Below are 27,187 nucleotides of genomic sequence, written 5' to 3' on the forward strand. Positions count from 1 at the left end.
TCACATTTGAAATAGTGTGTTGAGATGGAATTGTTCTATCCTGAAAAAGATATAAGCTAGAGGATATCCAGGAGAAGACACCAGGATGCTGGGATAACGAGGGACTTTATCAAGCAAAGAAATTAAATACAGAAGTAGTGACGACTTTGGGTGTGACATGATAGGAATTTTAAATAACTGAAGGACAGTAATATGGAAGACATTGCACTTGTTTTGCTTGGCTCTAAAGGGAAAAAAGAGGAACAGGGAATGGATTTTACAGAAAGGAATATTGAGGCTGAATGTCCAGAAAAACTCCCTAATGAATAGAACTAATCCATACCAGGATGTGCCACTTCAGGAAATGATGGTTTTCCCATTTTTAGAGAGTGAGGCTTAGATAATTACAACTGGGATTGGGATGCTATTGAGGGAATATTTGGTTAGACATGGGTTGTAAGAGATTCTGAGGTTCCTTCCAACATTCAGATTGTGTGGACTTCATCACCTTTCATACATATAGCCCCAGATTGTTTTCCCAATTTGGTGTCCTCCCTTTCTGATTTGTCTTTCATTCACCTCTCAAAATAATTTCCCTGTAGAACTCTGTTTCTCTCCTCCTCCATAATTTTAAGTGATTCCCTCTAGAATAAAATACAAACTCCCTGGAGAGGCATTTAAGATCACTCACATTCTGGCTCCCACTTAAATCATCACATTTATTTCACCTTATTTCTAGTCATTCTCTTCACATTCCAGCCAAATTGATCTCGTTTCTTTTATTGAACATTCCATCATTTCCACCTCTCTCTTTGCACAAGCTTTCCCTTCATACCTGGAATGCACTGTTTCTTACTTCTGTCTTTTAGGCTCTTATCTTTTTTCAAGGATCAGCTTTCATGCTAATTCTCACAAAAGATCATTGCTGATATTTGCCATTCCCATTCCTATCCCCACTATCTCTGATTCATCTCTGTTGTTAGTGGAGAGCACTCTCTTATATTGTATGAGCTGAATGGAAGTTCAGTAATGGCAGAAATTGTTTCACTATTTATCTTTGGATTCCCAGAATCTAGCATTATGTCTTATATTTAAGAATAGGCATAAGGCCTGGAGCAGTGATTTCCTTGATACAAAAAATATATGGTTAAGGAAAGTCCCTCTACTAATGCAGAGTAATGCCTATTCTGTGACCCTCTAGTCTTAAAGGATTGCTGAGAGACATGGTGACTTGATTGAGCTCACATAAACAGTCTATGACACAAACTGGATTAGAATCTAGATCTTCCTGGTACCAAAGCCAGCTCTCTATCGATAAAGGAAACCCCTAAAACATCTTGAGATTTACAGGCAAAGATAATATTTTAAACCAAATCACTTTGGCTCTTATTGATTGGCCAAAATAGGTCCCAGGCCAACTCCAACCTGGTCATTGTTTGGCTCCTGATTGGCTCAGAGTGAATATGAAGAGCAATTGTTTTTGTTTTGCCCAAAAAACCTGAGGATCTTCCACTCCCGGATTGATTTTTTTTTAACTAGGTAAAAGAAGCCATTCTCTGCATCTTTTCTTAGCCAGCCTTAATCACTGAATGGGCCTTGTCTCAGTAAAACTGTGACCTGTTAAAAATCTCAGTTTAAAAAGACCAAGGTCTTCCATTGCATCCAGGCCCATCTCTAGTTGTCCTGCTCTATATCTGGTTACTGGACCAGATGGCTCCAGAGGAGAAAGTGAGCCAGGTGACCTTGAACAGTCCTCCCTCAATTCACTTACATGTCATCACCTCCCTAAAGTCGTGGTCCTCTTAAAGAACAAAGGATAAACAACAAACAGCATTAGCTTTGCACATAGTAGTTACCTAATACATGTTTTATTTCATAACTCTGTTACAACACATACACACTCATTTTGTCTTTCAAATCCAAGATGATCATCTCTATGGTTGCTCTCTGTTAAACTAAACTTTGGATTGCTTAAAAGAGATTTTGAGGGAAAATAGTGATAAATCCCAAAGACTCGGGAGCCAGGGCTTCCTAGTGAGCCTGAGATTAAGGCTGGGGGATTCTAGGGAGGGAAGAGGATGAGATGATGGTATGTTTTCCCTGGGACATTAAAGGGAGGTGGAGGGGAAGCAATGTGAAAAACTGTTGCTAGTATTGCTAATTGAGGGCTGCCATCTGTTTCCATGGCTTCCCCTCATTAAGGTGTTAGCTTAATAATGTTTGTGTTGCTGACAAACAGTTCCCAGATGATTTGTAGGGAGGAGGAAAACTGATTCTTGGGACACAGACCACCTCAACTTCTCTCCTCTGATTCTTAAAATTCCCTCGCTCCCTTTAAATATCAACTCAGGTGCCACAAGCAGGCTTTCTGCATGCTCCAAATTCCTAATCTCCTCTACCTCAAATTTCTTGTATTTACTTTAGGAACTCTAAAGAACGTATTTAACACTCTTTATTTCTCCAATAGGAAGTCAATTTCTTGAAGATAGGAACTGCTTTTTTTTTTTTTTTTTTTTTTTTTTGGTCTTTGTAATCCTAATGTCTTGCAGTGTCTGGTGCATAGTAGGCATTTTAAATAAGTGCCTGTTGATTTTTTCAGCTTTCCCAATGTGTTTATCCTCAACAAATGTGGAGAGCCATGATTTCACAATTATCAGCCATTCACTCTCAGAGATTATGGTTCAAGATTAGGAAGGAAGATTAAAAAATGGTTACTGAGGACACACTTCTTGCCTTTCCTTTTCCTCTTTCCTAGAGCTCCTCAGGACAGAGTAATATAGACACACCTCTCCTAGAAGACATATGAACCCTCTATTTGGGGGTCAAAAAATTGGATTCAAATCCTGATTATTTCATTTACTATCTATATGATTTTATTTAATTTTTATGGGCCTCAGTTTCTTCCTCTGTAAAAGGAGAGGAATTAACTGATTCCGTGTTCCATTTCAGAACCAAACTTCTCATCCTAGGAGCCTGACCTGATGAATATTCACAGAATTAAAAACTGAATTCAAGAGGCACCTTTACTCCTCAACATTTCAGCTTCTATACCTGCAAAATAATTGGGGTTTTGCAATCTTCCCTCCTGAAGTAATATGTGTGAAAGAATGACAATTATTTGGCAAATATCATCTATTTAAATGTGAAAAATACAAAGGATTGAGCCCAGAAACTGGACAAGGAAGGGAAAAATAAGAAGTTTACCTAGTATAAGGAAGGTAAAATTACAAGTGATTAAAAAATTATGTCCAGATAAGCTTAGGAATTGAAAGCTGTCAGAGATGAATTATCATCAATAAGACAATCAATAAATATTAAATGCCAGGTCCAGAAATACAGAGACAAAATAATGAAATAGTCCTTTTCCTAAGGGACCCAACATTCTCTTAATTTTTTGTTATCATATTCTTCTTGCTAGATCCTCCTATCCAAGTGGTGACTAGGAGGTCTGGACTGGGTGTCAGGAAACCTGTATTCTAACCCCAGCTCTTTCACTAACCAGCTATGTGACATTAGTTGAATAATTTTTTAATTTCCATTTCTGTAAAATCAAGGTGGGGGTGGTTAGCCAAAATAATTTCTCATGCCCTTTTTTAGCTCAAATATTCTAAACTTTGGTGCCTGTACTTACCATCCATTATCTGGGCCTATTTTCCCTTAAAATTTCTTTGGAATAATCCAAAGCTTTGTTTAACAGAGGGCAGCCATATTGATGATTATCTTGGATTTGAAGGACATAATGAATGGGGTCATTTATTGCCACCTGATTACCCAGAGATCTTTACCTGTCCTCCCAACACCAAGATTTTTTGAATTTCTCTAATCAAGCCATTCAAATCAGCCCACTCACACCTCCTCCCTTCTTTCCACTCTCCATCCATCAAAGCTCTTGAGTATTTCAGGAAACTGCCATCAGGAAAGCATCAGGGAGAAGTAAATCAGTGGAGCAGAAATGAAATTCCATCCTCATCCCCCCACTTCATTATAAAATTCGAAGTAGCAGCAGCAGTTATCAGGCCCCATGTCCTAGTAAATACAGCTGTTATTTCTGGATGGCAAACAATATCAGAGTCATGAACTATGGTAGCCTGAATCTCTAGAAAGGGTGGGAAAGGAGAACTGCTAAAAAGTAGATATAGGACTTGGGCCATGACCAGCAACATAGCAGTGGGAAGCACTTTTAAGAAAGGAAAACATTACAAATATTGACTTGTATTGACTTCCCTGTATGACAAGAAGTGTGGTATACTGGGCTTGAAGATAAAAGACCCAAACATGAGTCCCATCTCTACCATTTACTGGCAGTGTTATTGTAGGCAAGTCCTTTGTGAATCAAAAATCTTTAAATCTTAATTTTAAATTTTTAATTAAAATCTTAATCTTTAGTTTTTCATTTGGAAAATAGGAATGCTGATTCAGCTGCTGCCCATCTAACAGGACTGTTTTGAGGTTCAGATAAATTAATATATATCAAATCCCTTTTTAATCAAAAGATATATAAAAGTGACTTGATTCTACAAATTTTAAAACTATCCAATGTGTAAAGCACTATGCGAGATTCTAGGGATAAAGGATTCACAGTGGAAAATATCCTCACTCTCAGAAAGGTTCCCTTCCACTGGGGTGGGGTGAGGTGAAGAAAGATATGTGTGCAAAATGTACACAAAGAGATGTAATATGTGTGCTAGACTGGAAGATGAACACAGATTCTGAGAGGAAACGAAAAGAGGCTGTGTTCCACACATGAGGAATAGCTCTTGCAAATGCTTGGAGGATGGAGATGATTGGGAAGAACTAATAGTTCGATTTGCTTGGAACACAGAGTTCATGAAGTGAATTAGTATTAAATAAAAATAGAAAGATAGATGGGAGGCAAGTTGTGGAGGGTCTTAGATGCCAGACCAAATAATTATTTTATCCTAGGAGCAATGGGAAATCACTGAAGATTTTCCAATGAGAGCATAACATGGTCATTTCTGTACCTTAGGAAGACTCTTTTTTGGCCACTATGTGGGAGATATTTCAGAAGAGGGAGAAGATTGGAATCATGGTGGTCACGTATAGGGCTACTGCAAATACACCAGATGAGAGGTCATGAGAGTTTGAACTACGTCGGAGGCCATATGAATAAAAGGAAAAGGTCATAGATGTAAGAAGTATCATGGAGACAGAATTGAGAAACTTTGGCAACTAGATATAAGAGGGAGGACAGAGTGGAGAAGTGTGAAGAATCAAAGTTATTAACCTGAGTAAGTAAGAGGTTGTAGGTGTCCTCAACAGAAACATGGAAGTTCGAAGAAAAGAAGACTTATAGCAAAGATAATTCATGTTGAGTTTGAGGTGCGAAGGAGACATCAAGTAGGCAACTGGTAATGCAGGACAGCTCATCCAGATCTAGATAACAGATCTGGGAATTACCTTCATAAAGATGATAGTTGAACTTACAGGAGCTGAAGAAATCACTCAAGGAGAGAAGTTGTAAAAAGAAAAGAGAAGAGGACCCAAAATAGGGGCTTAGAGTCATTGAGTTATGGGATGAAGGAAGGGTGATGATCTTATAAATTAGTCTATGAAGACAGGTAGTTAGGAGAAGATCCAGGAAAAAGCATTATTCTGGGAAACAATTATTATTATTACAGGAAAACAACAACAACTAGTATATGATGCTTTTTAAAGTATATGTTAATTCATTTGGTCCTCACACCACGCTGTGAGATGGGTCTTATTTTTTTTTTTTTGAGGCAATTGGAGTTAAGTGACTTGGCCAGGGTCACACAGCTAGGAACTGTTAAGTGTCTGAGATCAGATTTGAAGTCGGGTCCTCCTGACTTTAGGGCTGGTGCTCTATCCACTGCAGCACGTAGATGCCAATGGGTCTTATTCTCATCTCCATTTTACAGATGAGGAATCTGAGGCAAAGAGAGGGTTCATGACCTTCCTAGAGTCACATGTTTAGTAGGTATCTGAGGCAGAATTTGAATGTAAATCTATCCTGACTCCAACTCCTGGACACTACCTACTGTGCCATCTAACTAATAGGAATTATCTTCTGCATATGACAAATGGGGATAGACTATAGCTAACAACAAAACAATTAAGGGTAGATAGGTCAGGATCTGAACCCAGAACTCCCTTGACACAGTTCAACTCCTTGCATTGTAAAATGCTCCTTTTCCCAAAGCTGCAAAAATTGGATGGACTTTCTAATGTCTAGATGGACCATTAGCACAAGTTCTTTCAAATCTCCCTGATAGACAGTGGCTCTCCATCTATGGAATGTTACTGTAATTAACCTGTATGTCCCTGAAGTTTCCATTTCCCTGGTAAGTCATCTCTGTTTAAGCCCACAGTCCTGCTTGCTATGCCAGGATAGTCAGAAGACGTTGTTTCAAAGAATGAGTTTAGGGGCAGGTAGGTTTCCCAGTGGTTAGAGCACCAGATCTGAAGTCAGAGGGAATGAGTTGAAATGTGACCTCATACACTTAACATCACCTAGCTGTATGACCCTGGACAAGTCACTTAACCCCAACTGCTTCAGGAAAGAATGAGTTTATTTTCCATTCTCCTATCTAATCTTCCCTCCCTATTTCCCTCATTTCACCAAGTCAGGAGCATAGGATGTGACTGTGGAAGAACCTTAGAGACCATTTAGCTCTAGGCCAATGCCTTTGTTTACAAAGAGAGAATGAGTTCCATAAGATAGAAGTTTTATGCCTGATGCTGTGAGAATCAGAAGCCAAAGCAAAGTCTTTGGGCTCCCAACTCTAAACCTCTTTCCAATCTACCCTTCTACTTTTAAGGTTTAGGGTAAAATTCAGAGGCACTGAAACAGTGGAGGGAGGAAAGCCAGGATTTGCAATATTTCTTCCTCTCCAGGGTGGAGGAACTCAGCTCCAAACATGAATGTCTCAGGAGCCTCAAATCTCATCAGCCCCAGAAAGGCAATTTCAATAACCTAGCCACCTAAAACGTGTAATCAAAAGTCAAAATTTTTGCTCTACACTCTGTACCCCAAAACTTCCAGGAATGTACAAACTATAACACTGGCTCCTCTTTCCTGCACACACTTGAATTCTTGTCAGCAATTTATTCACAAGGGAAGAATACATATATGACAGAGGATCAGCATATTCAGAATGGCAAAACAAATTAAGCTGTCCAGTGTACTTATAGAGGCACTCTTGAAATTAGTAAATCTACCTAGCTTTATGCTAAATACTACATTAAATTGTGATGGCACTTGGGTCAGGATCCTTGGACTTCTGGCCATTAGCCATCTTTGAAGCAAGAACTCTGAACTACCCCACAAATTTTTATTCTACTTGATCTATTTTGAGCCAAACTGGTTTACTTACTCTTCCCTTAACTTGGTAGCCCATCTCTTACCTTCCTACCTTTGCATTGGCCATTGCCATATCTGGAAAGCACATCTTCATTTTCACTTCTGAGAAATCCTTCCTTTTTTTGAATAGGGTCCTGCATGTAGTAATTAATTCTTGATAAATTATTCTTGGATTGGATTAGTTGGAATCAGTCCTTCTTCAATCAACATGGTGGTTCTTCTTCCAAATAACCTTCTTGTTGGCTTGGTTCCATCCAATTCTACCCCATTCCCTACCCCTACAGGTTATAATCTATTGGTAGGTTTAAAAAGTCATTCAATATACTCTTTTGACTTCCGGCCAAGATGGCGGCGTGGAGGCAGACAGCTGCTTGAGCTCCTCGTTTTCTCTCAGAACTTACTTCATGACAAGCCTCAGACTTAATGCTTGACCCAGAAAGAAAACCACAAATAATCACCAAGAGAAGACATCCTTGAAAGTCACCAGAAAAGGTCTGTGTTTGCTCGGGGGAGGGTCAATCAGACTGGGCGCAGACTGAGGGCAGGCAAGCTAGAGTGAGACAGGCAGCTCACACAGCTCAGACCGGAGGGGGAGGGGTACGATCTCTGCCAATTCTGCGAAAAGGCTTCTACCCCAGTGTGGATACTCTGTCTTGGCAGCAAGCCGGGAGCAGTGGAGAGGGTGTAAACACCGGAGGTGAAGATTAAAACCCCAGAAAGCCAGCATCTCTCAGAACCCGGCCACCCCCAACCCCCACCTGGACTGACTCAGTGCTTTCTCAGAGCCTCAGAGCGCAGACTCAGTACAGTCATTGCTGTTCTGTTAGTGGCTCTCGGCTGCCCTACCCCCAGTCTGTAGAGGAAGCCCATTAATACCATCCAGCCTCATCCCCCACAAAACAGACCAATTGTTTCTCTTGTAAGTTTGTTTTCTTTGATTCCTACTCTGACAAAATGAATAAAAAATTCAAAAGGGCTCTAACCATTGACAGCTTCTGTGTGGAGAGGGAGCAGACTTCAAATGCTGAGGAGACTAGGAACAGACTGTCCCCAGATCTATCCCCTGGGAGGGATATAAGCTGCTTCTCAATACAAAAGAACCTCATAGAGGAAATCAAAAAGGCTCTCACAAGAGATCTGGAAGAGAAATGGGAAAAGGAAAGGGAAGCTTGGCAAGAGAGCCTGGAGAAGTCATCCCATGCATTTAAAGACAGAGTGGATAAAGAAATCAAATCATTGAGAAACAAGATTAGTGAGCTGGAAAAGGTAAACAACTCCAAGGAAAACAGGAATAGTGAGCTGGAAAAAGAAAACAGCTCTCTAAAAAATAAAATGGATAAAATGGAAAAAAATTCCATAGAAGATAAAAACTCAATTGGACAATTACAAAGAGATATAAAAAAAGGGAGTGAAGAAAATACATCATTGAAAATTAGACTGGAACAAGTAGAAATGAATGACTCAAGGAGAAACCAAGAGGTAGTCAAGCAAAACCAGAGAAATGAAACAATTGAAAAGAATGTCAAGTACCTTACTAGAAAGACAACAGACCTGGAAAACAGATCCAGGAGAGACAATTTGAGAATAATCGGACTCCCTGAAAAATGTGAGGAAAAAAAGAGCTTGGACACCATTTTCGAGGAAATTATCAAAGAGAACTGCCCAGACATTCTGGAAACAGAGGGTAAAATAAACATTGAAAAAATTCATCGATCACCTACTGAAAGGGACCCTAAAATCAAAACGCCAAGAAATATAGTGGCCAAGTTCAAGAACCATCAGACAAAGGAAAAGATATTGGAAGCTGCTAGAAAAAAGCAATTCAGATATGGAGGATCCACAATAAGGATAACCCAGGATCTAGCAGCGTCCACATTAAAAGAACGCAGGGCCTGGAACATGATATTCCGAAAGGCTAAGGAACTTGGTATGCAGCCAAGAATAACGTACCCAGCAAGAATGAGCATCATTTTCCAGGGAAGAAGATGGACATTTAACGAAATAAATGAATTCCATCTATTTTTGATGAAAAAACCAGACCTACACAAAAGGTTTGATCTTCAAATACAGAACTCAAGAGATTTCTAAAAAGGTAAAAAGAAATCTTGAGAACTATACTTCTGCCAAAAAAAAAATATGTAAAGAACATTGTACAATTTGTCTTAGAAACTAGAGGTGGAAAGGAAATTGTATCATAAAAAAGTGTAAAGTGGTGGTACTACATCTCATGAAGAGGCAAAGGTAACCTATTATATCTGAGAGAAAGAAAGGAGGGAGATGAACATAGTGTGTATCAATTAAATTTATGGTGAAACTTCTTCCACTTCATTGAAAAGTGAAAGGGAAGGAGTAAACTAAAGGGAAGGAAAAACAGAAATTTCAAGGAAAAGGGGTAAAATAAGGGGAGGATCTTTAAGGTGGGGGAGGGATCCTAAAAAGGGAGGGCTGTGAAAAGCAAGTGGTGTCACCAGTTTAATACTGGGTAGGGGGGTAAAAGGGAAGGAAAGGGGAAAAGCATAAGCAGGGGTTAATAGGATGGCAAGCAATATAGAATTAGTCCTTCTAACCATAAATGTGAATGGGGCAAACTGCCTCATAAAGAGGAAGCAGTTAGCAGACTGGATTAAAAGTCAGAATCCTACTATATGTTGTTTACAGGAAACACACCTGAAACAGGGTGAGACATTCAAACTAAAAGTAAAAGGGTGGAGCAGAATCTATTATGCTTCAGGCAAAACCAAAAAAGCAGGAGTAGCCATCCTCATCTCAGATCAAGCAAAAACAAAAATTGATCTAATTAAAAGAGATAAGGAAGGGCATTATATCCTGCTAACGGGCAGCATCAATAATGAAGCTGTATCAATATTAAACATATATGCACCAAGTGGCGCAGCATCTAAATTCTTAAAAGAGAAATTAAGAGAGCTGCAAGAGGAAATAGATAGCAAAACTATAATAGTGGGAGATCTCAACCTTGCACTCTCAGAATTAGATAAATCAAACCACAAAATAAATAAGAAAGAAGTCAAAGAGGTAAATAGAATACTAGAAAAGTTTGATATGATAGATCTTTGGCGAAAGCTAAATGGAGACAGAAAGGAATATACTTTCTTCTCAGCAGTTCATGGAACCTATACAAAAATTGATCATATACTAGGGCATAAAAACCTCAAAATCAAATGCAGTAAGGCAGAAATAGTAAATGCATCCTTTTCAGACCATAATGCAATCAAAATTACATTTAATAAAAAGCCAGGGGAAAATAGACCAAAAAATAATTGGAAACTAAATAATCTTATACTAAAGAATGATTGGGTAAAACAGCAAATCATAGACATAATTAATAACTTCACCCAAGAAAATGACAATAATGAGACATCATACCAAAATGTGTGGGATACAGCCAAAGCAGTAATAAGGGGAAGTTTTATATCTCTACAGGCCTACTTGCATAAAATAGAGAAAGAGAGGATCAATGAATTGGGCTTACAACTAAAATTGCTAGAAAAGGAACAAATTAAAAACCCCCAGACAAACACAAAACTTGAAATTCAAAAAATAAAAGGTGAGATTAATAAAATTGAAAGTAAAAAAACTATTGAATTAATTAATAAAACTAAGAGTTGGTTTTATGAAAAAACCAACAAAATAGACAAACCCTTAGTAAACCTGATTAAAAAAAGGAAAGAGAAAAAGCAAATTGTTAGTCTTAAAAATGAAAAGGGTGAACTCACCACCAATGAAGAGGAAATTAGAACAATAGTTAGGAGCTACTTTGCTCAACTTTATGCTGATAAATTCGATAATTTAAATGAAATGGAAGAATACCTTCAAAAATATAGCTTGCCCAGATTAACAGAGTAAGAAGTAAGTAGTCTAAATAGCCCCATCTCAGAAAAAGAAATAGAACAAGCTATTAACCAACTTCCTAAGAAAAAGTCCCCAGGACCAGATGGATTTACAGGTGAATTCTACCAAACATTTAAAGAACAACTAACTCCAATGCTATGTAAACTATTTGAAAAAATAGGGATTGAAGGAGTCCTACCAAATTCCTTCTATGACACAGACATGGTACTGATACCTAAACCAGGTAGATCGAAAACTGAGAAAGAAAACTATAAACCAATTTCCTTAATGAATATTGATGCTAAAATCTTAAATAAGATATTAGCAAATAGACTTCAGAAAATCATCCCCAGGATAATACACTATGACAAAGTGGGATTTATACCAGGAATGCAGGGCTGGTTTAATATTAGGAAAACTATTAGTATAATTGACCATATTAATAATCAAATTAATAAGAACCATATGATCATCTCAATTGATGCAGAAAAAGCATTTGATAAAATCCAACATCCATTCCTACTAAAAACGCTTGAGAGTATAGGAATAAATGGACTATTCCTTAAAATAATAAGGAGCATATATTTAAAACCTTCAGTAAACATCATATGTAATGGTGATAAACTAGAACCTTTCCCTGTAAGATCAGGAGTGAAACAAGGTTGCCCACTATCACCATTACTATTCAATATAGTACTAGAAACTCTAGCCTCGGCAATAAGAGCCGAGAAAGAGATTCAAGGAATTAGAGTAGGAAATGAAGAAATCAAATTATCACTTTTCGCAGATGACATGATGGTATACTTAGAGAACCCCAAAGACTCTGCTAAAAAGCTATTAGAAATAATTCAGAATTTTAGCAAAGTTGCAGGATACAAAATAAATCCACATAAATCCTCAGCATTCTTATATATCACCAACAAAATGCAACAGCAAGAGATACAAAGAGAAATTCCATTCCAAACAAATGTTGAGAGTATAAAGTATTTGGGAATCCATCTAACAAAGAAAAATCAGGAATTATATGAGAAAAATTACAAAACACTTGCCACAAAAATAAAGTCAGATTTAAATAATTGGAAAGACATTCAGTGCTCTTGGATAGGCCGAGCGAATATAATAAAGATGACAATACTCCCCAAACTAATCTATTTATTTAGTGCTATACCAATCAGACTCCCAAGAAACTATTTTAATGACCTAGAAAAAATAATAACAAAATTCATATGGAAGAATAAAAGGTCAAGAATTGCAAGGGAACTAATGAAAAAAAAAGTCAGAGGAAGGTGGTCTAAATGTACCTGATTTAAAGCTATGTTATAAAGCAACAATCACCAAAACCATTTGGTATTGGCTAAGAAATAGACTAGTTGATCAGTGGCATAAGTTAGGTTCACAGGGCAAGATAGTGAATAAAAATAGCAATCTAATCTTTGACAAACCCAAAGATCCCAAATTTTGGGATAAGAATTCATTATTTGACAAAAACTGCTGGGAAAATTGGAAATTAGTATGGCAGAAACTAGGCATGGACCCACATTTAACACCACATACTAAGATTAGATCAAAATGGGTCCAAGATTTAGGCATAAAGAACGAAATCATAAATAAATTGGAGGAACATGGGATGGTTTACCTCTCAGACTTGTGGAGGAGGAAGGAGTTTGTGTCCAAGGGAGAACTAGAGATCATTATTGATCACAAAATAGAACATTTTGATTACACCAAATTAAAAAGTTTCTGTACAAACAAAACTAATGCAAACAAGATTAGAAGGGAAGTAACAAATTGGGAAAACATTTTTACAGTTAAAGGTTCTGATAAAGGTCTCATCTCCAAAATATACAGAGAATTGACTTTAATTTATAAGAAATCAAGCCATACTCCAATTGATAAATGGTCAAAGGATATGAACAGACAATTTTCAGATGATGAAATTAAAACTATTTCCACTCATATGAAAGAGTGTTCCAAATCACTATTGATCAGAGAAATGCAAATTAAGACAACTCTGAGGTATCATTACACACCTGTCAGATTGGCTAAGATGACAGGAACAAATAATGATGAATGTTGGAGGGGATGTGGGAAAACTGGGACACTGATGCATTGTTGGTGGAGTTGTGAAAGAATCCAACCATTCTGGAGAGTAATCTGGAATTATGCCCAAAAAGTTATCAAAATGTACATACCCTTTGACCCAGCCATACTACTACTGGGCTTATATCCCAAGGAAATACTAAAGAATGGAAAGGGACCTGTATGTGCCAAAATGTTTGTGGCAGCCCTTTTCATAGTGGCTAGAAGCTGGAAGATGAATAGATGCCCATCAATTGGAGAATGGTTGGGTAAATTATGGTATATGAATGTTATGGAATATTATTGTTCTATAAGAAATCCAACAGGAGAAATACAGAGAGGCTTGGAGAGACTTACATCAACTGATGCTAAGTGAAACGAGCAGAACCAGAAGATCATTATACACTTCAACAATGATACTGTACGAGGATGTATGCTGATGGAAGTGGATATCTTCAACATAGAGAAGAGCTAATCCAATTCCAATTGATTTATGATGGACAGAATCAGCTACATCCAGAAAAGGAACACTGGGAAATGAGTGTAAACTGTTATTTTTACCTTCTGAATCCAATTCTTCCTGTGCAACAAAAAATTCGGTTCTACACACATATATTGTATCTAGAATATACTGTAATATATTTAACATGTATAAGACTGCCTGCCATCTGGGGGAGGGGGTTGGGGGAGGAAGGGAAAAAATCTGAAAAGAAGTAAGTGCAAGGGATAATGTTGTAAAAAATTACCCATGCATATGTAATGTCAAAAAAAAGTTATAATTATAAAATAAAATAAAAATTAAATTATAAAAAATATATACTCTTTCAATGGCTACCTCCACTTGGTTAGGCCTTGGCACTTTATTTATCTGTTTATGCCCAACATGTGGTAGAGACTTCCTACCTTATATTCTTCTGATGAGACACATCGATACCACAGTGATGCCATTTTGGACCTCTTTGATTTGAAGGATAACTACTATCTATTCTAGGCATTTGTTGACTGACTCTTCTGCTATGTCATCCCCTCCTAACTCTCATTCAAGGGAGTCATACATAGGATATGTATATGGCAAACCTACTTCATAGAATTATTTTATAAATCTTAAAGTGTTTTATAAATCTGTGTGCATGTGTGTATGTGTATCTACATTTGTCTGTGTGTGTGTGTGTGTGTCTTTCTTTGTGTGTCTCTCCATACACACTTTATGAAGGATAAAGTGGTATTTGTTTTCTTTGGTTTATTTTCTGTCTGTTTTTCTAATTGGACATGTGAAGGGTAGAGAGGTCCCTCTGAACTACTTTTTGTACCAGTTCAGGTCAATACATCCACGTAAATTATAGTCGTAGAGAGATATGTATGGATACTAAGCAGTTAAATTACTTTCCTGGGGTCACAGATCCAATATATGTCAGAGGAAGTACTTGAACTCAGATCCTCCTCAATCCAAGACCAATTATCTATCCAGTGAATCAAATTACCTTTCTCATTAAACTAAGATTGAATACAATTTCCTTCTTCTTGAATACAACTTAAATCTCAAAAATTTGTATCATGGCAAACTCTCTAGTCATAAACAACTCTTGGCAAGGAAGAAGGCCTTCTCCATTTTCTACTCCATGCATCTGATAGAATCGCAATGTCATCACAATGCTAAAATATGACCGAGTGATACACACTATCACATTTTCCTTAGATTTATCTGAATGTTTGAATAAGTAAACACCATGTTAGAAATGAAGCACATTTATATAAAGGATGCCTACCTGGCCTGCTCCTTCTTTTACCCTTCTTAGATCATTAATACAAACAGGTATAATTCTGTCCAGACAATCTGGATACAATTAGGACATCCTTTCAGTAGCACATTGTCCTAACTTACTATCCAAAAGACAGACTATTTTATTATTTGAAAAGGTGCCATCAGTGATTTATGGCCTCATATTAGCCTTTTCATACTGAGATATTAGACTATCATCCTCTGTCAGGGACAATCTGAGCCAGAGAAACATGCTACATTCATCTTCCTCTCTATCCAGGACATTTCTTTCCATCTATTGGTTTTTGTTGCCATATCATTTCCTCATAATCAATTTGATTCAAGGACTGTAATGGCTTAGGACTAGGTGCACTTGGAGTTCTCTCTGCCTACTTCCAGGTTGTCAGAAACTATTTCATTTCAACTTTTTCAGGAGAGACCAAACTAAGGTGAGTTCTAACTAAAACTTCCAGACACAAATAGAATGAAAGTGTCTAGAGTAGACTTAACATGCTAGTGCCTTTTTGGAAATGTTAAGCCAGCTTTTCATTGCAAGCCAATTTATCCCAGTTCTTTGTAGGTCCCAGAGATGTTAGTACTTGTTGCAAGAAATAGGACAAATACAGTGTGATAAAAATAGAATCCAAATATGTATAAAAGAATTGTACATGTTTAACATATATTGGGTTACTTGTTATTTAAGGGAAGGGAGGAAAAAATGGAACACAAAGTTTGCAAGGGTGAATGTTGAAAATTATCTATGCACACATGTAAAATGTATGGGATTGCCTGTCACCTAGGGAAGGGAGTAGAGGGAGGAAGGGGAAAATTTGGAAAAATGAATACAAGGGATAATGTTATAAAAAAAAATTACTCATGCATATATACTGTCAAAAATTTTATAATTATAAAATTTTTTTAAAATTAAAAAAAAGAAAATTATCTATGCATATGTTTTGAAAATAAAAAAACTTTGATTAAAAAAAATAGGTGAATATATATGGGAACACACACACACACACACACACACACACACACACACACGAAATAGAATCCAAGTTGGAATCAAGAGAAGTGGAACTAAATTCAAATCCTGGATCTGTCATTATAACTATCTATTGTCAAATTAATTAAGTCCTCTGCTTCTTAGTTTACTTATCTTTAAAATGATGATAATGACACTTGTACTCCCTGCCTCACAGGACTAACATTGGATAAAGGTTTTGTAAAAGTTTTTGAAAACATAATATAAATGGAAACATTGCTATTATATCTCCTGGTACTGTTATCCACAAAATATTTATCCAGTAAATGCCATGGAATATCTATGGATTACACATAGTGTAACAGCTTCAGCAGTCTTCTTGCCCTGATTAAATGAAGATGCTGGGGAGGTTAAAATATCTTGATCAACTCTGTCAAAGGCCAGCCTACAATAATGGCAGAAAACCCTTTCTCCCAATGGTAAGGAGTTTGAATGATCAACTAGTCACCAATTCTTCCCTCCAGCATGAATAGGAACCAGTTCTTACGCTTGACCGTGGTTAGGTTCTATCCTCCCTCTTTCCCAGTAGACCTTTATAAAATCTAATCTGCTTTAGCTTTACAGGGACACCTAATTGTACCCAGTATCCCAGTAGATATTTCTTATGTCTTATGTCTTTTATCCCCTTTACATTGTGACTATTTCTCCCCAATAAAGCTTGCTTTCTTGCTTCATTCTTTCTCTGCCCATTTTTTTCCTTGATCTATATTTTGTGATGCTTCACTTCCCAGCCCTATCAATACTCTCATAAGCAATTGATCAGGATCAGCACTGGTTGGTTGGTTATTGTCCTTCATTCTCGAAGAGGACCAAAATGACATCACTATGTTAGAGACAAATTAGAGTGTGTATTAAAGTGTGTCCAACTATGGTTGATCAGACCAATATAAGCTCCGAGTGCTCTGCCACAGGTCCGACACAAATAGTCTCTTTGAACATTTGGGGTGGGTTTTCTAACTTTATGCACTTCACATTTCATCTGAGTTCAATTCTACTTTGCTCTCAAAGCACAGGCCTTTTCTGATGAGGGCATGCCATACTGGTTGGTTCTATGCCAGTGTCTTCCATATATTACAATCAATTCTAAAGTTCTTAAGAGAGACCCTGAGGGCAACCTTCGATCACTTTTCCTGACTACCTTGCAAATGCTTGCCCTGTGTGAGTTCTCTATAAAATAATCTGTTTGACAAGTGTACATCTGGCATTCGAACAAGTGGCCCGTGCAATGGAGTTATGTTCTCTATAGTAGAGTTGAAATGCTCTCAAGTCACATCTTAGAGAAAGTAGAATGCAAGAGTTAGACTAGAAATTTTGGATCCTGATAGTAGGGTCTCCTCTCTTCTTCTTAACACTAGAACTGTGACCAGGGGTGCACCTCAAATTATGTACTCCATGTTCTTTCCCCTGACAATATAAGTGGCATATGAGGGAGATCGCTGCCTGTTGTTTTACTGTACTTTAGAATCCCAATCCTCATTCCAAATATAAGAAAATAGTCCATCATTGATTTATATAGAATTTTATAATTTCTATACCATTGCTTCCTTGGGTCCTTCAGCCTACTTATTTGCTCCTTTCCATCTTACACAATTCCTGATTTTTAAACATGTAAATTGTTTCAAAAGTCAGATCTCATTAATGAGGCGAACCTCCAGCTCACTGATATTAAACCATGTTTAACTCTTTCCAGGTCTAAACTCTCACCACACCAGTCCTAGAGCCAGGATTAGCTTAGAGAAGCCTAGATTTTGTCCCGGGTGCTTATCACTGAGGGAAGAAAACTACCTCCAGTCCTGGCATCATGCTTTCTAAGGTCTGAAACAATCAGACACTTTTCTCTCCTCATTCCCACCTATATAAATTGCCGCCTGGAGAGTTACCCGATCTTGGTAAGGAACAGAGGGAAGATAACATTACCAGTGGTATTGGCTACTATCAGAACTGCTTTCCTCATTAGCAAACTGAACCCAAATCCTACTCATCCCTATCCTGTTTGATCTTTCCATTGTCAAATTCAAATTCATGTTAACCTTTATAAAGGATCCTTGCTCCACAACTAGAAAGGGCTTTAGAGAGTGTCTGGTCTAATTGCCTCCTTCTACATATAAAAATATTGAGCATCAGAGAGGCTGAGTGGTTTTATCCAAGGCTATTCAGATCAAAAATGGGATTTGAATTCAAATCACCTAATTCTGGAGTCTGTACACTTTCTTTTTTATTCCAGCGTGGTACTCACCGAAGTTGAGCTTTCCCCTGAAAATACCTCTGCTCTTGGTACCCTCTGTCAAACCGGATAGCCCTGAGACACACATGGTCAAGAGGGAGAATTGGCATCTTCTTTACTCCCTTCCATATTCTCTGTCCCCATTACTTACCAATCACATCTCTTCCCTTAAAGTTCAATACATCCTGATAAATTCATTGTTGCTACTATTTATTCAAGCTCACTCTCCCTCCTTCCCACACTTTTCAGTCATGTATCTGGGCACCTAGATAGAAGCACATAAGGGAATAATTGATTCAATAAAGCCCAGAAAGATAGTTTGAGAGCCAGCTATATTCACTATATCAGGCATTGTAAGAGATGGAAAGATGAGTAAAACATAGACCCAGTTCTCAAAGAGGAAGAGAAAGGATACTGGAAAATTGACATGTGGTCTATCACACACTCAGAGGCCTTGTTTTAGTTTTTCAGTGTGATTCTATTGGTTCAATCCCAGAGGGAGCCCTCCTCCTAGCTTTGAGCACCTCCTAATACCTTTAACACTCTCATGGCATCTCTAAATCTAAATGCTATTTCCATCTTCCTAAAAAGAGCCATTCTTTGCCTCATTTCTTTTTTACTTAGCCTTAATCATCGAATGGGTAGTTGTCTCAATCAAACAGAGCCCTGTTAAAAACCCTAGCTTAAAAAGGCCACGTCTTCCACTACATCCATGACCATTTTCAGCCATCCCAATCTATAACCTGAATCCAGATGGTTATGGAGGAGAAATGCCCTCACTCACTCAAATCCAATTCCCTTGAATGCTGTAGCATCACCTCCCTGATGTCTGGTCCTCTTCAAGAAGGAAGGACAAATGACAACATTAACAACAATCCTTGTTACTGAGACTTCTTCCTCTGCTAGCAATTGAAGATGACCTCCAGGAAAGAGGGAGAAAGGGCCACTTCCCAAAGTCCTAAGAGAATAGGCAGATGGGCACAACTTTCTCCCCTGGCTTCCTCTTATGAAACATCTTTTTTCCCCTTTAAATGCATCCAATTAGCACTTGATTCTGAGAAACATCTGCTAATGCCAATTTCTTTTGCTATCTCTCTCTCTCTTTTTTGCCTTTGTTTTTCCCCAATTAACAGATATGAAGGATTATCCTTCAATAGCCTACAAAGACCTAGTACTCCTTGAAGAAACTGTTTTGCTGTTGAGTGCCTTGAAGCCTATGGTACCACAGGTGGGAAATGATTATATAACTCTCTCACAAAGAGGCAAATTACCATTATTCTCCTTTTCTGAAAGCAAGAGAGGCTTTTTTCTTCTGCAAAAGCTACCATCTACCTAGCCATGGAAAAATGCCCTCCATGAAAGTAGGCCAGTATCTGGGAGAGAGTAAAGTGAGGCTTTCTTTCTTAAGTAAGTTGGTGAAATTGGGTCAGCTGAAGAAAATGGGTTATCATCTTCAATCTACAGTGATTTATGAAGTCACCCCATCATTTTCACAAGGTCTGCTCTTTTATCAATAAAATCAATGAAAACAAATCTGAAAACAGGATGATTTGAAATCTCTGTTGGAAAACTCACCCATTTCAAAGTCCTCACTCTTCAAAGAGCTGCTTCTAAAAAGAATTAATGGCATTCATGTCTGGGCAGCTGCCCTTGGGGAAATAAAAAAGATATATGGGCCTCAGAATGAGCAGCCCACTTTACTGGGCTCTCTCACTCACTCTCTTCTACCCACCCCTATGAAAAGCAGGCAAACAACATAAGTGGATTTGAGTGGGGATGGGAATGGAAATTGAATGCTGAGAAAGGGACCAATAACACTCATGGAGGAATGGACTTTTTTCTTCACATAAACAAATAAAAGATAACATTTGCATCTTAGCTGATCAGAATAGACCATCCTTTGGTTATGATTCTAAAAGTTGTTGTTTATATGCCCCTGCCATGTCCTCCATGGCTACTGGTCATCCACCTTTCCACAATAGTGGATAGCAGGGTTTGAATAGTCCCAAAAAGGCACACAGCTCTCATCTGATCTATGTGTTAGCAAAGCAATTACATTGGGAACAAGACAATCATTCTCAAGGGAAAGATCTTGCTTCTGTTTTAGGGCTACCTGACTGTGAACCATAGAACCTTTACAATATGTAAACAAATGTCAGTGAGTCAATAAGCATTATTAGCACTTAAGATGAGACAGGTATCAACTGCTATGCTAAGTGATGGGGATAGAAAGAAAGGCAAAAAATAGCTCCTTCATCAAGGAGTTCAAAATCTAATGGAAAAGACAATGGACAAGCAAATATATATACAAATAAGCTATGGACAGGATAAATAGGATATTGATATCTGGCTTTCCGAGGTCATTTCTTCAACGATAGTAGAATGAAACTCTATTATAACAAAGCATATTAGTATGTCATTTGCATATAGCCATTATAAAAGCATGGACTTAATACCATGATAGCGATAAGGTTAGAATTAGAGCCTAGACTTGTGATTTCCTTAATATGAGGAACACCCAGGTGAATAACATGTTCTATGATTGTAATTAGGCACCTTCTTTGCAACTTTTAGACTTAAAGAAGAGGTTCTTAATCTTTTTGTGGCACAGACCATTTTGGTAGTATAATGAAACCTATAGACCCATCTCAGAATGTTTTGTTGTCATTGTTCACACTTGAAATACAAAAATAAAGTCAGAAGTTAGTGAAAATAGAGCTGCTATTTTTTTCCTCATCTAAGTTCACTAGCCTTATTCTCTCCCACCCCAGTCCCAGGTTAAGAATTCCCATTTTAGTGAATTCTTATAACCTAATAGATTGGGTTGTCCAAAATCAGAATGCCAAAAGCAGATTTTGAACCCAGATCTTCTGGGTTTCAGGGCCAGGTCTCTATCCATTACTCCATGCTGTCTTTCATGCTGTACTACCATATGATATAGTAAGTGTCATAAGAATCCTCTATCATTGCTTGTCTGACATGCTTTTGAGTCATTTAATGATCCCTTTTGTCTTTCACTAAAGAAGCTTAACCTTGACAATGTCTCTCACAAAATGTGGTCAGTTCAGGTGATCATATATTTTCTAGTTCTAAAATCCTATAATTCTAAGTAACTGGTAAAAAAATATTTCTGAAAAGACCAAGCCAAGAACAGAGTGCAAGGATTGGAATAGTATTAGTGACTTCTTTTCAAGATGGCATTAGTCCATTAATCAGTGAATAATCTTCAAGTATGAGCATTCAATCAGTTATGAATCTATCAGAGAATATAATCATACTTTCCATCTTATCCATAGGATTTTATTAACGTATTCATCAAATGTCTTACTAAAATCCATATATACTTTATGTATCTGTAGCAAGGTTCAGCTTGGACACCCTGCCAGGAAAGAAAATGAGATTAATAAAGCATGATTAGTTCTTAGCTCACCCACACTTGATTCAAGTTATCATTGCTTTCTTTTCTAAGCATTTGCAAATTATCCATGGAATACAGCTTAGAATTTTGCTAGAGATCAGGGAAACATTGAATTAGAGAATCTCAAGTGAAAGAGATCCCAGAGATCAAGCAGCATCTGAATAAGAAACTTCTACCACATACCTAAGTGGGCATCCAGCCTTTGTTTGGAGGCTTCCAATGAAGGGGAACCCAGCATGTTCAGTAGAAAGTCATTGCACTCTTGGAAAAGTCTATGTGTTAGAAAGTTTTTCCTTATGAAATTTGCCTCCTTATAACATTGACATTGCCCCTAGTTGTACTCTATATTATCAAACATCCCACTGCCACATGAAAATCTCTTAAAGACTATGCCACCCTTCCACAATTTTCTCTTCTCTAAGTTGAATTAAGAATCAGAGCTAAGATATCTCAATGGGTAGAGTGCTAGGCCTAGAGGTAGGAAAGTTTGAGTTCAAATTCTCGCTCAGACACTAACTGTGTGATCCTAGACTAGTTACTTAGCTTCTCAGCTTTAGTTTTCTCACTTGAAAAATGGAAATAATAATAGCATCTCTCTTCCAGGGTTGTGGCAATAATCACGTGATTCATATATTTTAAGAATTGTACAGACCTTAAGGAGTTATATAAATGTTAGTTATAAAAGGTAGATGGTGAAATGGAGAAAGTCACAGCCCTGCAGTAAGGAGGACCTGAATTCAAATCTGATATTTCCTAGCTTTGTGACCCTGGGCAAGTCATTTAACCCTGTTTGCCTCAGTTTCTCATTCCTAAAAATAAAAACTGGAAATGAAAATGGCAAACTACTCTAGGATCTTTGCCAAGAAAACCCCAAAAAGGGTCACAGAGAATCAAGCACAACTAAAATGACTCAATAGCATCAAAATATTAGCTAAAATTATTATTAATATCATATCATATCACTGGTGCGTCAAATTAAAGTTGGAGTCTATTAAAGCCATTGGTTCATCTTCAGATGAACTGTTATATAACCATGTCTCTTTCCCACAGCATATTTTACTTCTGTGGCAGATTTTGGAGCCCCACTATAAGGATTTACATTTATCCCTATTATATTTCATCTTATTAGATGCAGCTGAATGTTTAAGTCTCTCTTGATCTTTTGGGGTCCTGATTCTCTCATCCATATGGTAATTCTTCTTCCCCATCTTATCATGTAAAATTAAATAAAGTTGCCTCATTTCTTGACCCAACTCCTATATTTAAAAGTAAAATAACCATCAAACAGCACCAGGGCCAGATCCTGTGAACCAGAACAATAGAGACTTCTTCTTCTCAAGTTGGCTTTGACTCATTAATGACTACTCTTCAGATTGAATCAATATACCTGTTCCAAATCTACCTGATTGTACTTTGTTAAATGCTTATTAATATTTGGATGAATATAGTTATAGTATGTTTTTTGTCTTCTATTCCAGAGACTCTGTCAAAAAGAACAGGACCTGGCTTTGATGGAGTCAACCTGACTTGGTGATAAATATTTTCTTTTTCGGGTATCCAATAACTATTCCCTTAAAAATTATTGTAATTTTTTTCTAGGAGTTAAGAAAAAACCACTGTCTGTAGTTGTTAGTAATTGTTTTCTTACTTTAAAAGATGAGATGCCTGCACTTGCCCTTTTCCACTCCTTTAGTTCTGTCCTCATTCTCAAATATTTCAAAGATATTGATGGTGCTTTCAGCAATAGCCTCTGCCTGTCCTTTTGCTATGTGAGGATGTGGTTAATCTGATCTTAGTGACTTGTACTCATTTAGAACACCTGGATGCCTTCATGCTATTTCCCTCTTTATCTTGGATATCATCTCCCCATTAGCCATTTCAGTTTTGGCCTTGCCTTTTTTAATGTGAACATGATCTTCCTTGGCAAAGAAAACAGAAATAAAATAACAGTTTATCATGTTGCCTTCTCTTCACCTTTTATCATCATCATCCCATACACAATAGTTTTACTATCCCTTCTTGGATTCATTCATTTAATCATTTCCCCCCAAAGCATATATTGTCTATTGTGCACAAGTCACTGTTCTAGGTGCTAGAGCTGCAGGAAAATAATAGGGAAAAACAAATCACTGCTATTAAGAAACCAACTTTCTACTGAAGGATGAACTTTTTACACAGTATAGGTAATATACAAGGTAATTTGAGAAAGAGACAAATGGATAAAAATTAAAGGGACCAATAGGAGATGGTACCTTAGTTGAGCCTGAAATGAAACCAAAGATTCTAAGACAAATGAACAAAGAGTATATTTTAGTTATGAGATAGGGGGTGAAAAGGCATGAGAAATCAAATGCCACATAAAGGAAACAGTCAGTAAAACAGTGTCACTAGAACTTAAACATGTTTGAAAGAGAAATATAAAATGCTTGAAGATGCAGGTTTTGAAGGACTTTAATTAACAATATCAAGAGTTGGTATAATATAAGCTAGAGAAATTGAAAGGCCACTGAGGTGTCTTGATCTGTGGAGTGACCTCCTCACCTTTCCCCCAACATATTTTAAGGAATCTTTTTTTGTGCTCTGAGCTTTTTTTGCCAGTCTTTGTTCATACTTAATTTTAACCCAAAATAGTCACTTGAGACATATGATTTATGAATTCCTAAATTGTATTCTCTTTATAACTCTTATAGCTTCCTCTGCATTGTCTATGTCTAAGGACCATTGCCACAGTCTTTCTGATTCATTATACTCTTTTCTCCCTGAGTGTCTGAATTGTAATGGACTTCAGAGGTAATCTAGTCCAAATTGCACTTAAGGAAGAACCCCTTCTCTCACAGCCTGAGTTCAAATCCTATTGTTTCATGTATACTTCACTTTCCTCATTTTCCTCATTTGGCTTAGGTCTTACTCAGCTCTAAAGCTATAATCCTCTAAGAAATGGCCATCCAGCTTTTATTGAAGACTTCATTTGAGGGGAACCTACTATCTCTTGGGGCAAGTCATTCCACCTCTTAATAATACCTCTTTACTTGGGAAATACATGTTACCACCCTCATTTTACAGATAAGCAAACTATGGCAGATAGAGATTAAATGATTTGCCTAGAGTTACACAGCTAATAAGTGTCTATAGCCAGGTGTAGAACTCAGCTCTTATGACTGTGACTCAGTTCTTTCTGCTATCCAATCTAGCCACCTTAGAGGATTATTTTCTGGGTGTAAATAAACTATAATGCATTATAAAGCATTACAGAGAAAGGGTAGAAAAGATGCCACCAAGGAAGTGTGTGGCCAAAAATGATGAATGAGTATCTCAAAGAAGAAAATCTAATGCGGTATTAACAATAGAGTACTTGAGTACTCTTTTAGTACCTTGAGACATCAAGAAAACCTGAGAAAAACCTCCTAGGAAATCTCGTAGATCCTTATAGTTAATTTGTGGAAGATGAGAGTCATGGGTGATAAGAAGATACAAAGAGACTGCAATTTGCATTGAAGAGATTGACTACATTGACTTAAATCATGGATCCACTGGAAATTTAAGTATCCTAATTCCCCCTGAGTCTTCTCTTCTCCAGAGTAATAAATCTTCCATCTGACCCTTAGATTGCCATGATCTTAAGGCCTTTCACCATCTAGTTCCTGCTTCAGGACACTCTTCAGGTTATGAATACCCTCTCTAAACTGTAACCAGAACTGAACATATATTCTACATTCTATCTTTCCAATCAAGCAATCAATATATATTTATTAATCACCAACTAAACGTCAGGAAGAAGAGAATCCTAGGTTTTGGGAACAACCAAAGAAAATGCCCACAGTGAAGAGATGGAGTATTTTGTTCATGGAATAACCAAGAGACCAGTATCAGTGAATCAAAGAGTATGCATAGATGGGAAACACGTAAAAAGATTGGAAAGAGAGGAGAGGGCGAGATTATGAAGAGCTTGAATGCCAAATTGAATATTCTGTATCTGATTCTAGAGACAATAGGAAGCCACTAGAGTTTCTTAAGAAGGTAGGAAGACAAGCTTGAACCTGTGCTTTAGGAAAATCATTATAATGGCTGAATGAGGGATAAAATGAAGTGTGGAAGGACTTGAGGCCCCTAGAAAGCTTTTGCAATAATCTCAATGTGAGGCAATAAGAGTCTGCATTAGGGTAGAGGCTATGTCAGAAGAAAGAAGGACCAGTATTCAAGATATGTTGCAAAGATAGGCTCCAATCTATAGGCCTTGGTAAAATTTGGATGGGGATGGGGTGGCAAGTGAGAGAGTGAGAAATTCCAAATGACTCCTATATTGTGAACCTGTTATTGTTGCCCTTTCCAGTAAAAGGGAAGGTAGGAAGAAATATGAGTTCTCTTTTGGAAATAATGAATTTATTAAGATGTCTACTCGGTACCCATTTTGAGATGTCTGAAAGGCATTCAGAGATGTAAGATTGGAGGTCAGCAGAAAGATAAGGAATGGATAGATAGATTTAAAGCACATCAGCTTAGAAGTGTTAATTAAATCGATAGGAGAGGATCACCAAGTGAAAGTAGTTTAGAGAGAAAAGAGAAGAGGGCCTAAGACAGAGCCCTGAGGGGTTCCTGTGCTTAGAGAGGATGATCTGAAGGAAGATCCAGAAAAGAAGACGGAAGAGTGGTAAGAGATAGGAGGAAATCCAAGAGAGAGTAATGTCCTGGAAACCTAGAAAGAAGAGATTCTCAGGGAGGAAAGTGTGACTGACAGTGTCAGGGGTTGCAGAGAGGTCAAGGAGAAGGGGGATTGAGAAAAGGTCACTGGATTTGGCAATAAAGAGATTTTTAGTGACATTGGAAAGAGCAGAGTACAGAAGTAATAATATCTCCCTGATACTAGATACATGTTATGCTTCTCTTCATTCAGTTTAAGATTGGATTTGATTTTTTTTCTGACAAATCATATTGCTGGCTCATTTATCTTGTAGACATTAAGTCCCCTTTCCATATCGATATTTTTCAGAATAACTGCCATCTAGCCATGCATCTATCGCTTTTTTTTTGACATTTGTTTTTGAAAACAAATATAAGATTTTGCATTTGTCTGAATCACATTTCATCTTCTTAAATCCAATCCAACATTCTACCAGTTGAGATCTTTTTTGATCCTGGTTCTGTAATCCATACAGTTAACAAAACTTCCTGACTTTCTGATAACTGATAACTTCCTGATAAATCTAATAACTAAGCTATCTGTACCTTTATCCAAGCCATTGCCAAAATATGTCACAAGACTAAACACTGATCTTGGTTCACTCCAGTAGAGGGCAAATATTCATCTTCAAGGTTCAGATTCTTTAAAATTACCTTTTAAATTGCCTAAACTGGACAACAACAGGTACCTACACTGTTTTTAGGCAAGATATTCTGTCTCATCTCAGATTTCTCACCTGTAAAACTAGACCCTTCTAGTTCCAATACTTTACGATTCTTTGAGTTTAATAAATAAGCCTAGGAATATTATTGAT

General features: G+C 37.4%; 1 protein-coding gene across 1 annotated transcript in view; it reads right to left on the bottom strand.

The window, feature by feature from the left end:
• LOC141553817 (heparan-alpha-glucosaminide N-acetyltransferase-like) overlaps positions 1–27,187 on the bottom strand; it is a 326,105-nt gene that overhangs the window by 83,273 nt on the left and 215,645 nt on the right. The gene's annotated exons all lie outside the window — the stretch shown is intronic.

The sequence above is a fragment of the Sminthopsis crassicaudata genome, chromosome 2, assembly GCF_048593235.1.
Source record: "Sminthopsis crassicaudata isolate SCR6 chromosome 2, ASM4859323v1, whole genome shotgun sequence".
NCBI classification, from domain to species: domain Eukaryota; kingdom Metazoa; phylum Chordata; class Mammalia; order Dasyuromorphia; family Dasyuridae; genus Sminthopsis; species Sminthopsis crassicaudata.